Source organism: Hemiscyllium ocellatum, unplaced genomic scaffold (genome assembly GCF_020745735.1).
Source record: "Hemiscyllium ocellatum isolate sHemOce1 unplaced genomic scaffold, sHemOce1.pat.X.cur. scaffold_267_pat_ctg1, whole genome shotgun sequence".
Taxonomy (NCBI): Eukaryota; Metazoa; Chordata; class Chondrichthyes; order Orectolobiformes; family Hemiscylliidae; genus Hemiscyllium; species Hemiscyllium ocellatum.
The window spans coordinates 728,753-744,855 of NW_026868163.1; positions in this window are offsets into that span (position 1 = coordinate 728,753).

The following is a 16,103-nucleotide window of genomic DNA, read 5'->3' on the forward strand; positions in this document are numbered from 1 at the left end:
TCTTGGGATGAGTCAATATCACAGGAGAAGACGTGTTGGATGCATTAGAATGTATGAAGGTTGATAAATCTCTTGCTCCTAAACAGATGCATCCAAGAACACTGCAAGAAGCTACAGAAGAAACTACAGGGAGCCCGGTTGAGATTTTTGTATCATCGGTAGCTACAGTTTAGGTTCCAGAACATTGGAGATTAGCAAATGTTGTGCCATTATTCAAGAAGTGAAGCAAAGAAAAATATGGAATCCAAAGACTAGGAAACCTAACATCTGTGGTAGCTAGGTAACTTGAGAAGTCTCTGAGGGATGAGATATACATACATTTGGAAAGATAAGGTTTGTTTAGACATAATATTTTTGACAGATTCCCTACAGTATGGAAACAGACTATTTGGCCCAACAAGACCACACCTATATTTACCACTGACGAATGCACATAACACTATGGGTAACTTAGCATGGCCAATTCACCTGTGCTTTCCATCTTTGGATGTGGAAGGAAAATGGAGCACCCAGAGGAAACACATACAAACACAGTGAGAATGTGCAAACTCCACACAGAGAGTCAACCGAAGCTGGAACCAAACCCGGATCCATGGCACTATGAGGCAGCAGTACTAGCCACTGAATCACATTGCCAACCTTGCTTTTTTCGATACAGTTCAATGACACAGGTACAAACTCTATTCTGCCCTTCAACCATGATACACGTTCCAATATCACATACCATGGATAGTTTATTATCCATGGAAAATGTCATCTTATTGTTATTTATTAGTTTGTTATTATTAATTTTAATAATTATTATTAATGGTTGTTTTTAGACTTGAAAGATTGCATGGCTTTGTGAGTGGGAGATCATGCCTCTCAAATTTGTTTGAGGTCATTGATGAAATGACCAGTAATGTTGATGAGGGTAGGGTGGTAGACATATTCTGTATAGTTTTCAGTAAGGCCTTTGACAAGGTTACCATTGATAGGCAGGTCTGGAAGATTAGAGTCGCATGGAATCCAGAGGGAGCTGGCAAATTCGACACACAATTGGCTTCATGATTGTAAGCAATGAGTACTAGTGGAAGGATGCTCTCGGACTGGAGGCCTGTGACACATGAAGTGCCTCAGGGGTCAGTGCTGGGCCCATTGTTGTTTGTTATCTGTCACAATGATGTTCTTGCGAAGGTATAAGGCATGATTAGGAAACTTGAAGATGACACTGAAATAGGTGGTATCACGCACAGTGAGGAAGTATATCAGATATTGCAGCAGGATCTTGATCAAACTGGAGAAGTGGGCCAATGAATATTTTGGCAACGTTAGATCAAGGTAGGAGTTTCGTGGTGATTGGTAGGACCTTAAGGAGTGTAGTTGAGCAGAGGGAAAATGGAGTTTAGGTCCACCGTTCTATGAAAGTGGGATCATATTTAGACATGGTAATGAAGAAGGTTTTACCACACAAGCAAGCATCGGTCAGGACATGGAGGCGAGCCGTTGGGAAGTAATGTTGAAGTTATTCAGGAAGTTGGTGAGGCTGCATTTGTAGTGCTGTGTCAGTTTTAGTCACATTGCGATCAGGAAGATGTTTTTAATTTGGAATGTGTGCAGATGGAATTTACAAAAATGTTGCCAGAACTCAATAGTATGAATTATAGGGAGAGGTTGGACAAGTGAGGCCTTTTTTATTTCGAGAATAGAAGACTGAGAGGGATCTTATAGAAGTTTACATGGATAGGGTGAATGGAACCAGCCTTTTTATTCCTAGAGTTGGGGAATCGAGGAGGAGAGGGCATCATTTTAAGGTGAGAGGGGAAAGAATAAAAAGGAAACTGATTGGAACTGTTTCACACAGAGAGTGGTACACAAAACGAATGAGCTGCCAACGGAAGTGGTTGAAGCATTTATATTAACGATATTTAAGCGGCATTTGGGCAAGTACATGGACAGGAAAGGACGAGAATGCAATGCGCCAAGTGCTGGGAAATGAGGTTAATGTGGTTAGATATTTGAGTCAGAATGGACGTGTTTGGACAAAAGAGCCTCTCTGCCTCTCTCCATGCTGTAAGACTTGATGACTACAAATAAAACAGGAGAAACGGCGGTTCTCCCGCTCCTTGGATGCTGCCTGACCTGCTGCGCTTTTCCAGCAACTCATTTTCAGCTCTGATCTCCAGCATCTGCAGTCCTCACTTTCTCCCCTAAATAAATCTGCCTAACTTGTTCCGAACACTGACCCTGACACACTCTGAGAACGTTAACATTGGCCATATCACCAACCTAGTTATAATTATTTTTTGTGGCCAGAGGAGGAGTGGGGCTAGAACAGGGAGCAATAATCCAAAAAAAAGAAACACATGGAATTATCGACTCAATCAGCCAACGTCAGTGTCGAGGAGTTCGTTGGAGGGGATTCTCAGCGATAGGATTTACATCTATTTAGAAAGACAACGATTGATTAGGGGCAATCAATATGAATTTGTGTGATGGAATTCATGTTTAATTAATGTGATTGAGTATTATGCAGAGGTGTCAAAGAAGATTGAAGAAGACACTGTGGTGTACATTGTTTACACAGACTTCAGCAAGACATTTAATACGGTACCTCATCGTCGACAGATTACTTAGATTAGATTATATGTAATCTAGGAAAAGCTAGCCAATTGGATACAAAATTGGATTGAAGGTAGTGGATTATGTTCCAGAGTGAAGACCTGTGGCCAGCGGTGTGCTGAAAGAATCAGTGCTGAGCTCACTGCTTTTCATCACGGATATAAACAACTTTGATGTGATTATCGGTGGCATGTTTAGTAAGTTTACAGATAACATCACCAAAGTAGTGCAGTGGACCGTGAAGAAGATTATCTCAGAATGTAACGGGGTCATTGAACATCAATGAGCCAAGGACTGGCAGATGGAGTTTACTTTAGATATTTGTGAGGTTTTGCATTTTGCTAAGTTAAAGTAGGGTAGTGCCCGGGAAATGTTGCTGAACAAGGAGATGTACGGGTGAAGATGCATAGTTCCTTGAAAGTTGAGTTTAGGTCGGTAGAGTGGTGAGGAACGTGGTTGGCATGCTTGCCTTAATCGGTCAGAACATTGAGTATAGGAGTTGAGATAACGTGCTGCGCTTGGACAGGACGCAGGTGAGGCCACTTTAAGAATACTGCGTACATGTCAGTTGACTCTGCTAAAGGGTGGATGTTATTAAGCTTGCAAGGCTTCAGAAAAGTTTTACAAGGATTTCCTGGAACCTGAGGGTTTGAGCTACAGGGAGATGATGAACAGGATGAGGCTTTTCCTCCTGGCCTGTCAGAGGCTGAATGGTGACATGACAGAGGTTTAAAAACTCCTGAGGGGCATGGACAGTCTGAATAGGCAAGATCTTTTACCCAGTGTAGGGGTGTTCAGAACTAGACTGCATAGGGTGAAGGTGACAGGGCAAAGACTTAGAAGGGACCTGAGGGGAAACTTTTTGATACAGAGGCTGGTGGGTGTACTGTCAGAGGAAGTGGTGAAAGCGGGTACAATTACACGTTTGTAATGTATGTGGATAGGTGCATAAATAGGAATGGTTCAGAGGGAGGTGGCAAGTGGGATTAAGCTGCTTGATTGGCAAGGACAATTTGGGCAAAATGATCTGATTACACTCTGTATGACTCTCTTATTCTCACAGCGATATGAGGAAAAATTCCAAAAGTGCCATTCGATTGGGAACTCTTTTCGCTAGAAGTTTGTGGTGCTTCTCTGATTACAAGTATTGACAGCTGAGTTAGTTAAAGATTTGACAGAGAAGTGAGTCACGGATAATGGGACACAGAGAGGAAGATGAGGCTGAGACCACAGTCTGATCAGCCACAATCTTAATGCCTGGTGGAGAAGGCTCAAATTCTCTAATGACCCACTCCTGCACCTCAGTCCCACGTTTCTGTGTTCCATTCAATCCCTCTAGCCTGTTAGACAGGAGTAGTTGGAGTCCACTTACTGTTATAACATAGTGCACAAAAACAGAGGAGACCATTTCGTCCATCGAGACTGTCCCACACGGTTTGGGAGATTTGGAAAATGTAATCGGAAGGCCCAGGCTGGATATGAAAGAGGTTGCTCATCTCTTTTTACAGAGCTTTCACTCTCTGTAAATTGTGCTTCATTTGTTGATCATGTTTGAGACCCAGATTCACTGTGAATACAACCCCCAAATCTCACCCAGCAATGGCTCATAAAATCCGCTGGTCTCCCTGATTGCAACATTCCATAAAAGTCATTCCAGGAAAATAACATCTACTAACTTTCCAATAACAGATTGGGAGAACATCAGAAACAGGGGAAGGACATTCACATCCCAAGCCTGCCTTGCCCTTCACTAAGATCAAGGCTGACCTGCTCCAAGTCTTAAATCTCCCTTAATGTTTAAGTTTTCCTGAGCACTTCCATCGAACACAGAACAAAGAACAATACTGATTTGGAGATGCCGGTGTTGGACTGGGGTGTACAAAGTTAAAAATCACACAAAACCAGGTTATAGTCAAGCAGATTTAATTAGAAGCACGCTAGATTTCGGAGTGTCGCTCCTTCATCAGGTGATAGTTAAGTGCTCAAGCCTAACACAGAATTTAGAGCAGAAATTTACAGTGTGATTTAACTGAAATTAAACTTTGAAAAATTGATTGTCTGTTAAGCCTTTAATCTGTTTGAATACCATGATAGTTTCACTTCTTTCATATGAAAATCACAAAACTTTGTTTTAAAAAATTGCATTCTCAGGTTAGCTGTTAATAATGGTGATAACTAGACAATATGTTAAAAGTGGTGCACCCTGTGTTGTCTGTCTATGCCATGATGTTTATATTGATTCTAATCTAAAAAGTGAGATAACGGAGTTTTACATGAATTCATGCAGTTTTTGAGCTCAGAGTTCTACATGAATGCATGCAATAGGACCTTCAGCCCTCGACGTTGTACCCTTTGCCCTACTCTAAGATCAGACTAACCTACATGCTTCAGTTCACTTTGTTCCATTGCCTACCCTAGAGTCTCTTAAGTTTCCCTCAAGAATTTGACTCTACTACCACCGCTGGCAGTGCATTCCACACACCCAGCACTCTCTGTGTAAATAATCTACCTTTGATATCTCCCCTAAACCTTCCTCCAATTACCTTAAATTTATGCCACCTAGAGATAGACATTTCTGCCCTCGGAAAATGTTTCTGGCCAATCACTCTCTCTTTTTTCCAGGTATGGGGACGGCAAACACGAGGGGACACAACTTGAAAGTGAGGGGAGATAGGTATAAGACAGGTGTTTGAGGCAGTTTCTTTATTCAGAGAGTAGTAAGGGTACGGAATGCTTTGCCTGCATCTGTCATAGATTCGCCATGTTTATGTGCATTTAGGACGTCGTTGGACAGGCAAATGGACGGACATGGAAGAATGTAGGTGGGATGGGTTTCAGCTGTGTGTGACAGGGCGGCACAACATCGAGCGCCTAAGGACCGTACCACGCTATAATGTTCTATGTTCTATGCCTCTCATCATCTTGTACACCTCTATCAAGTCACCTCTCATCTATTTTTTCCTCCAGAGAGAAAAGCCCTCGCTTCCTCATGGTTTCTTCATAAGACCTGCCCCCTGTCTAGGCAGCATCATGGTAAATCTCCTCTTTACCCTCTCTAAAGCTTTCTTATCCTTCCTACAATGAGGATATCAGAACTGAACACAATATTCCCTGCGCGGTCTGAGCAGGGCTCTATCGACCTGCAGCATAACCTCGTGTCTCTTAAACTCAATCCCCCTGCAACTGATAGCCAAAACACCATGCGCCTCTTAACAACCCAATCAACTTGGATAGCAAATTTGAGGAGTCTGTGGGCACCGACCCCAAGAACCCTCTGTTCCTCCACACTACCAAGAATCTTCCGCCTAGGAACCCTCCAACCACAAGGGATGAATTCAGATTTCTCCAGCTTCCTCATTTCCCCTCCCCCCACCTTGTCTCAATCCCAACTCTCAAACTCAGCACCACCTTCCAGGCCTGCAATTTTCTTCCTGACCTCTCCGCCCCCACCCCTTCTCCAGCCTATCACCCTCACCTTAACCTCTTTCCACCTATTCCATTTCCAACGCCCCTCCCCCAAGTCCCTCCTCCCTACCTTTTATCTTGGTCTGCTTGGCATACTTTCCTCTTTCCTGAAGAAGGGCTCATGCCCGAAACGTATATTATCCTGATCTTTTCATGCTGTCTGACCTGCTGTGCTTTTCCAGCAATACATTTTTCAGCTCCTCAGTTTCTCTCCTGGCTGAGAAAGCTCTTACATCTTCACACAGTCGCACAGTAACAGCTCCTCTCTCCAAAGAAGCAGTTGACAATGGAACATTACGTTTCTCTATATCTCAGCGATATAAGTATTGCTGATGGAGTTGATCACCACACTCAGAGACGAGAGATAGAGGGAACATAACTCACGGTAAGCAGGGACATCCCATAATAAATATGATATTCAGGAATGTGTGAAAAGGGGAAATGGTAGAATAACTTCCCATTCTGTTTTCCTTCCAGTCCATCATCAGCAATCTTTTTGCTTGCTTTTCCTCTCTCTCTCTCTCTCTCTCTCAATCTCTCTCTCTCTTTCTCTCTCACTTTCTCTCTCTTGCTGGACACTATCCATTCGACACAAACCTCCCGCTCACCCTTCCATCCATCCCTGATATAATAATATTATTTCTCAGTTGCATTCAGTTTTGATAGTTTCACTGAACTCGAAACGTTATTTGTGTTTTTTTTCCGACAGACTGCCATACCTGCTGAGATCCTCCAACATTCTTTCAGACGGTGGAGAATTTTATTTCAGATTGCCAGCATCCACATTTGGTGTTGTTGTTGTTTCGCGGGATGCCAGAACTACTGGCAAGGGCAGTATTTGTTGTCCATCACAACTACCCTTGACCACGCGGCCATTTGTCATGGCAATATGGAGGCAACCATATTGTTGTGGATCTGAGGTGACACTTAGTTCAGACAGTGCAATAATGTTAGGTTTCTTTACCAGAGCTTATCAATTAAATAAGAAAAGAAATCCTGATGGTTTATGCTTGCCATGAGTGAAAGTAGGTTTCATTCCAATTTTTGATATTGGAACTTAAATTTAGTCATCGGCTGTGGTAGGATTTCTGACAATGCTTTTAGAGTCATGACTTGCGCCTCTGAATTACACAGTCAGTGTAATTATTACTCTGTTTAAGAGTCCCTGTTATGAAATAACTGTAGAGAAAAGAACACGTTTGTGGTCAAAATATTTGTAACTGGAGGAGAGGTCAGAAGAGAACTGGAGCCACAAAATCTGTCGTTAACGAAGGGGTACATGATGGCGAAGTCAGCAACAGAACTCAGGCAAGTCTGGAGATTGGGGATATTATGAAGGGGGGCGTCGGCAGGTTTGATGACAGAGAGAATATGGAGATATAAAGCAGTTCACGGTAAAGAGGAGACTCAAGGTTCCGAACAGTCTTTTACCTTCCCAGATGTTTATGAGTAAGCAGTTTGGAAATGCATGAGAATGAAGTGGCGTTTGTGACTGAAAGTTTATGTTTTTGTTAAATATAATCAACCAGAATAGCAATAACATTCAACATCATTCATAGAATTGATAGAGATAGACGTACCAGGCACACCAATGATAGCGAGGATGGGATAGTACCCAGCTTGAATAATCATCAGTACGGCTCGTATCCGCAACTGTAACCATGGCCAATCCTGAGAAAGCCAGTAAAGACCCACGGATAAACTCCTGTTCATTGTTGGAACATTCCAGTGTAATGTTCCCAGATTCTGATCCATTGTTGGAACATTCCAGCCTAATGTTCTCAGATTAAAATCCATTGTTGGAACATTCGAATGTTCTCAGATTCTGATCTCTCTCTCTTTCTCTGCAGCTGCTGATCCCAATCTTGTTGAGGTTGACTCTGCACCGAATACTATGGCATAACAAGTTGAAAGAAGTCCCTAATTATGGAAGAGTGATATCCTCCAGTGACCCAGTTAGGACCAGGAAGACTGATATTAATCACAGTCACTGAACAAACAGCTGTAGTTAACCCATTTCAAGACAACTCTGATATATCACAATAATACTTGGTTGTGTGGGATTTTGATATCGATGATTATTGGGCTAATGGCACATCTCCAGTTGTAAACATCGAGGTAAAGGAGAGTCATAATTCTTTCTCTTCACAAGCTCGATGATTCTGCTGTGTTTTGGCAATATAGGAATTGCTGGGCTCCCGAGGCCGTCTGTGTCTGATCACCAGGCCTGCTGCATCTTTTTGATTTATTTATATATGTTTAACTTTGACTTTTGTCTGTCCAGCATTAAATGGCTTAGGTGGGTTTAGGCATTTTTAAGAGACACCTACAGAGCCATAGACGATGTAAATACAGTCCATTCCTTATGTTCTTGCAGCCGCGGCCTTGTCCTGTGGAGTGATGGTCAAATTTTCACAGAACCAGGATTCTTAGTTTTCCCTTTTTGCCAGTTATTGCTGGAACCTCAGCAGGGTTGGAAGGCAGTAAATCTCTCCAGGGTGCTACACATTGTCTCTGAGATTTCTCTCTGAAGTGTATTTTGATGTTCTTTCCTCCTGGATTGGAGAACTGCATGTCAGACAATTTGTTTCCTGCATTTGTTTTTTGACATTTGTGTGCTTATCCGATGATACCATATTGGAGCAGTTACTGTACAGTAGTTAAATAAACTATTATTCTGCTATGTTTTCCAACAGAATTAAGTTTTGCAAGTTCCTCTTCCTTTTGTTGTCTTTTATCGACAGTCTTCGAATAAATTGTGTTTTGCTTAATGTCGAATATTTCGACAAAGTAAATTCTATCTCAAACACAGCACCTCCCATTTACCAGCGGAATGGGCCGAGCTGGAGGAGTGATAATCATGTCAGGAATTATATCGGATACCCAATCCACCTCTCAGATCCAGCCCGGACCCGTACAAGCCCAGATGAGGTACCTCCTCAACATAAAGCACTGCGTAGACCAGGCTAGTGTACTGCTCAGCAATCAGTTCAGGATCGAACACTGTTTAGAGCTCACATGTTCACTACTTCTGTGTCCAACAGTGCACTGATCAATAAACTTGGACTCGATGATCTGTTCAGCACAGGGCGCTGTGCAGAACACACAAAGGCATTGTTCTATACACACGGACTGGATATCTGTGCAGCATGGGGAGCTGTGCAGTGAATAGCAGTGAATTTATCTTTTAATCTGGAGCAGTTACCTTCCCAGCATACACAACTGTGTACACCAATCACTGCATTGCTGAGTAACACTATGCTAGATCACTGCCCAGCGTGGGGAAACTTGTAGCTCATGCTGGAAGTGATAGGATGTGCAGCACCTCTCCATTTACAGCTCCATATCTCCATTGTGGCATGACACAGGAGTGCTGTGGGTGTGAAATTCACTGCCAGACAGAGATGGCGGGGAAATCAGTTTAAATACCAACAAATGGGAGGAACTTGGTTAAAAGAGAGGGGGAGATTAAGAGAGAATTTCAGAGAAGGATCTGATGGTAGGATTAAAAATTGTGAAATGAGAACATTTCGATAGCATCTTGCAATATAAGCCACTGTTTCTAGGAATGATGGGTGAGCAGGATATTGGTGTAAGTTAAGGTGATTGAGAGTTTTGGATAAGCAATTGTCCTGCAGCGTTGTAACTGGGAGTAGGATCAGCAGAATCTTCGACTCATTGGGCTGAATCGTACAATAATTTGTCTCAGTGCCATTTTCATTGAATGTGACTGAAGGAAAATCTGCGCGAGGCAGAGCTAGTTTCCTGGTGTTATCTTATCGAACACAACTGATTAACTACCCATTCCACCCCATGGTGTCCCTCTCATTCAACGCCAGCCCGATTTTCCCACCCATTATGGCTGGTAGTGCTCACTATCGCCCGGATGCCCATGGATATTCATTGATCCCTGGTACTGCTGCCATTATTAAAAGGCCAATGGGCACACGGTTGAGCTTTCTCAGTTTGGAGCTGCCCTGCACAGTTTATCCGAGCATGGCAGATAAGGGAAAATTACACCACAGCTTGTCGACAGGGGCACGGAGGTCCTGGTGATTGTTCTGGTACGGAGGGGTACCATTCTCTTCCCAGAGCATGGTCTGAGCACACCACCCAGCTCAGTGCAGTATCTGCGGTCCGATGAAAAGTCCAGCAATACAGGAAAAGCATCAATAACCTTCCCCGTTCTGTCAGGATAAAGGTCACCGTATTCTCTCTACTCTCACACTCATTGTATATCTGTTAGCGCCTTCCCCAGAATAAGGCTCCAACACTCTCACCACTGCAATGCAGCACTCTTTCTCTCTCTCTCTCTCTCTCTCTCTCTCTCTCTCTCTCTCTCTCTCTCTCTCTCACCTATGCAATACCCCCACATGGTTATAAAATGTTCTTATGAGTGCAGTTTCTAGAATTCGCTGGATGATGTCGGTTGTACAATGTTCCAGATAATTTTCAAAATAATTCAACTTCAGCAAAATGTTCATCCCCCAGCATGTAACGCATCAGAGGAAGGAGTAGAGTTTTACTTTTTTTATATATCACTCACGATGAAAGTGCATCATGAGGCCATTAAGCCTCTCAAATATGCTCCACTATTCAGACAAAGGGAGCACCTAAACACTTGAAGACTCACTCTCTTCTTGAAGACAGGCGCCACTTTGCAGTTTCGCCAGTTTCACTGGAACACTCCTGTAATCCCGAGCGGTATGGAATATTTCACACAGTGCCGCCAGTCACTCTGTAACCACTTCTATTAAAACAAGCTATGAATTGATGATGAGCTGTTTACCCTTGGTCTTTTCTGTTTGAGAAAAGCTTTGTTCATTTTGTTAGAGACAGTACAAAACTTTCAATTTTGTTTATAATATTGGAACTCTTCGTGCCTTCCCCTGTGAGGAACGATGTAAAATACTGTTTTAAATTCTCTGCCTGTTCCCTGAAACCAGTTCCCCAGTCACATCCTCCAGGTATCCCACATATACTTTCCTGCCTTTCTTCCAAGGGTCACACACACATCATGAATGTTTTTTATTCGATATCGGAAAACTCTTGCGGCTAGTTTCTTTTCATATTTCTTGCCAGTTTTGAAATGTTTTTTCTTTGTATTTTGTTTTATACCATCTGCTTCTTGTTCTAAAAGTAAACTTCACAAATATGGCCGACGCTCGAGCTCACCAATCTGAATTCTTTAGTTTGTGATTGATTAGTATCCTTCAAGGCCTTTGTGCATCAAGGGTGGTTCATCTTCACATCTTCATATCATCTTCTTTTTCACCAGAGCCAAACATTACTGAGAGTTATTAATCAGTACCTGCTTAAATGTTCCCACACCTTCACCCTCCCACCCCCACCCCTACACCCACATACACACACATCTGCTGACCTTCATCTGTGTCTATTTTCACACTCCGTGTTTGACCAGGTATATGACATAAATCTGCATTTGAAATGCCTGGCTCTTTTCAATCATTCAGGGGGAACCTACGTTTGGGGCTGAACACATGATCAGCGGAGGGTGACTCCATTCTCCCAGTTTCCCTGTCTCTGTCATTTCTGTTCGATGATGCCACGTTCCTTTGGGAAGCTTCCTACATGTCATCCTTTTCTCTCAAACGAGAAATCCCCTAAATCTGATGGACTGAGCTTTCAGCTATGTCAGTCCCATCTCCCTCACTTCTGCCCTCACCCCGTCCCCTCCTTCCCAGAACAATGAAAGTTCTCCCCTTGTCCTCACTTCCTACTGCACTAGAATCTGCATTCACAGAATCATCCTCCGCCACTTCCACCACCTCCAGCAGGACAGCACCATCAAACACATCTTCCCTCCCGTCCACTGTCAGAAATTCACAGGGACCATTCCTTCTGTGGCACGCTCCATTACCCCGAACATTTCCCCACACCCCCATGGCACCTTCCCATGTAAATGCAGAAGCTGCAACTTTTGCCAATTCATCTCTTCCCTCTTCACTGTCCAAGGCTCTAAACACACCTTCCAGGTGTAGCAGCATTTCACTTTTACTCCCATAATCCAAAGATGTGCAGTTTTGGTGAATTGGCCATGCTAAATTGCCCATAGTGTTAGATGAAGGGGTAAATGTAGGGGACTGGTTCTGGGTGGGTTGCTCTATGGAGGGTTGGTGTGGACTTGTTGGGCCGAAGGGCCTGTTTCCACACTGCAAGTAATCTAATTTTATCTAAAAAAGAACAGGATGGGTGGAAAATGAGGAAAGGGTGTAACATTGCTAATCAGAGAGTGCGTCACAGCTACAGAAATGAAGGTTGTTGAGGAAGGTTTGTCTCCTGAGTCAGTATGGGTGGAAGTTAGGAACAGCAAGGGAACAGTCACCGCATTTGTGTGTTTTCTACAGATCACCGAATAGCAGTAGAGAGATTGATGATCTCATAGGCGGGCAGATTCTAGAAAAATGCAAACGTAGCAGGGTTATTGTTATGGGTGATTTCAACTTTTCCAATATCGCCTGGAACCTCCTAAGTGAAAATGGTGTGGATGAAGCCGTTTTTTGTCAGGTATGTTCAAGACCGTTTCCTTGCTCAGTATGTAGATAGACCGACGAGGGGAGAGGCTATTTTGGATTTGGTGCTCAGCAACGAGCCAGGACAGGTGTCAGAACTCACGGTGGGAGAGCACTTTGTTGAAAGTGATCACAACTGCCCCACATGTAGCATAGTCTGCGAGAGTGAAAGGTGCAGTTTCCGAGGGAAGATGTTTAATTGTGGAAAAGGAAATTATGATGCTATCAGACAGGAGTTGGGAAGTACAGACTGGGAGCAATTGTTCCACAGAAAGGGCACAGCAGATATGTGGAGACTGTTTAAGAAGCAGTTGTTGCGAGTGATACACAAATTTGTTCCTCTGAGACAGGTAAGAATGGGTAAGATTAAGTAACCTTGGATGATGAGAACAGAGAAACTTCTCGACAAAAAGAAGCAGGCAGCTTATGGAAGATGGAGGAAGCAAGAATCTAGCACATCTTTAGAGGATTACAGTCTTGCTAGAAAGGACCTCATAAATGGAACGAGGCGAGCCATGATGGGGCACGAAAAAAGGCTTGGCAAGAAATATTAGACAGAATCCAAAAGTATTTTTCTCATACGTGAGGAATAAGGGAATAATCAGGGAGAAGGTAAGGCCGATCAGGGATAGCGTAGGGAACTTCTGCATGGAGTCTGAGCAGATAGGGGAAGCCCTAAATGAGTTTTTTGCTTCGATTTTCACCAAGCAAAGAGAACGTGTAGTAAATGAAAACTTAGAGGAGCTGGGCCAGATCAGTCTTGACCAGGTCAAGATTGATGAAGTTGATGTGCTAGCAATTTTGGAAAACATTGAGATGGATACGTCCCCAGGGCCCGACCAGATTTATCCTACACTGCTCCGGGAAGCAAGAAAGGAGGTTTCAAAGTCACTCATGATGATATTTTCCTCCTCACTCTCCACTGGAGTCGTACCGGAGGATTGGAAGGAGGCGAAAGTTGTTCCTTATTTCAAGAAGGGTAATAGGGAAATCCCTGGCAATTAGAGACCAGTCAGTCTTATGTCTGTGGTCAGCAAAATTTGGAAAAAGTTCCGAGGGATAGGATTTATGACTATCTGGCAAAGCATAGTGTGACTAAAGGGCAGTCAGCATGGCTTTGTGAGAGGCAGTCGTTCCTCACAAATCTTCTTGATTTCTTTGAGGTGTCAAGACAGGTTGACTACGGTCAAGCAGTGGATGTGGTGCATGTTGACTTCAGCAAGGTATTTGAGAGGGTTCCCCATTGATGGCTCATTCATAAAGTCTGGAAGTATGGGATACAGGGAGATTAGGCTATCTGGATTCAGACTTGGCTGGCTGGCAGAAGGCAGACAGTGGTTGTAGATGGAAAGTATTCTGCTTGGAGGACAGTGTTGAGAGGGATCCAACAGGGCTAAGTTCTTGGGCCTCTGATCTTTGTAGTTTTTATAAATGACTTGGATGAGGAGGTTATGTGTTGGGTTAGTAAATTTGCTGATGACACAATGGTTGGAGGTGTCGTCAATAGTATAGGGGGCTTCTGTAGGCTGCAGCGCGACACAGACAGGATGCAGAGCTGGGCTGAGAAATGGCAGATGAAGTTCAACCTGGATAAATGCGAAGTGATGCATTTTGGAAGGTCAATTTCGAATCCTGAATATAGCATTAAATACAGGATTCTTGGCAGTGTGGTGGAACTAGAGGGATCTGGGTGCACAAGTGCACAGATCCCTTCAAAGTTGCCATCCAAGTGGATAGGGTGTCAAGAAAATATATGGTGTTTCGGCTTTCATTAACAGCGGGATCGAGTTTAAGAGCTGCAAAGTTTTGCTGCAGCACGACCTGTCCCTGGTGAGACCACACACGGAATATTGTGTCCAGTTGTGGACGCCCTCCTATAGGAAAGATACAGAGGCTTTGGAGTGGGTGCAAAGAAGGTTTACCACGATGCTGCCTGGACTGGAAGGCTTGCTTTATGAAGAAAGTTTGAACAAGCTTGGACCTTTCTCTCTGGAGAGAAGGAGGAGAGAGGAGATCTGATCGAGGTGTACAAAATAATGAGAGGAATAGATAGAGTCAACATCCAGAGACTTTTCCCCAGGGCAGCATTGACTAGTACGTGAAGTCATAGTTTGAAAATATTAGGAGGAAGGTAAAAGAGAGATGTCAGATGTAGGTAGGTTCTTTACGCAGAGAGTTGTGAATGCATGGAATGCATTGCCAGAGGTGGTGTTGGAAGCAGTGTCATTGGGGATATTTATGTGACTTTTGGACATGCACATGGATAGCAGTGAGTTGAGGGGTGCGTAGCTTTCAGCTTCCTGTCACAGTTCCAAGTTGTGCAGGTTAGGTGAACTGGCCATGCTGAATTGTCGATTGTGTTCAGGGATGTTGATGTTAGGTGTAATACTCTTTGCAGGGTCAGTATAAACCTGTTGGGCTGAAGGGCCTGTTTCCACACTGTAGGGATTCTAAGAAAATGCAGGCTGCTGCAATATTCCAATGAAGCACAACCCAAGCTCGAGTAACACCTCACTTTACACTTTGGTACGTTACAGTCTGTAGGAGTTAATATTCAATTCCATAAATTCACTGTCTGAACCCATTATGGCTGTTCTCCCTTTTCCATACACTCTCCCTCCTGGGCTCCCTAAGTTCGTGTCTTGTTTATGTTGCATTCTATTATTTATATTATTTACACATTAATTTACAACCATTATATATCTGTGTCTCTTTCACCACAATTTAAAGCCCATTTATCTTTCGCACTGGGCCTACAAACACTATTTTCCACCTCTGCCAAGATACTAAAACGCTCGTCTTTCAATCCTTTACACGTTTGAAGAAGATTTACACTGGACTTGAAAGATTAACATTGTTTCTCTGACTCACTGATTTCCTTCAAAAATGAAAAGTTACAGAACGCATTTTCAATTTAGCAAAGAGCATTGGATACAGGAAATCTGAAACAAAACCAAAAATTGTTGGACTTACTAGATGCTTTGAGGAACAGTCACCGAACCCGAAAGATTACCTCTGCTTTCATTCCACAGGTGCTGTCAGACTTGTCAGTGTCTTCAGCAATTTCTGTTTTTGAACAAGTTTCAAATATGTGTGTCAAAGCTGCTCACATGTCCCTGTCCAACAGGGAGCGCCATATACCGGGAAGCGAATGATAACGCAAGGTATACAAATTCATTTGTTCTGAAACTACATAAGGCAGGAATCACTGACACGACAGAGCTCTGAATCATGATCATGGAGAGAAACCGAGGGAAACACATTCGCTTTAAACAGAAGATGGCATTACTGGAGGGGGAAAGATTCAGAGGAAAACGTTAACTGCTTTTGAGGAATGTACAAATTCGAGGCATGGCATCATGGAGAGACCCTAACAGGATGAGAATTTTTCAGAAAGGAAGCGTTCCCACATCAGAAACCGGGATAGGGCACTGTGTACAGGGGAGAAGGGTGACCGGGTCCCCGTGCGAATTGAGGACAGGCAGCAGAATTGTATTGCAGATA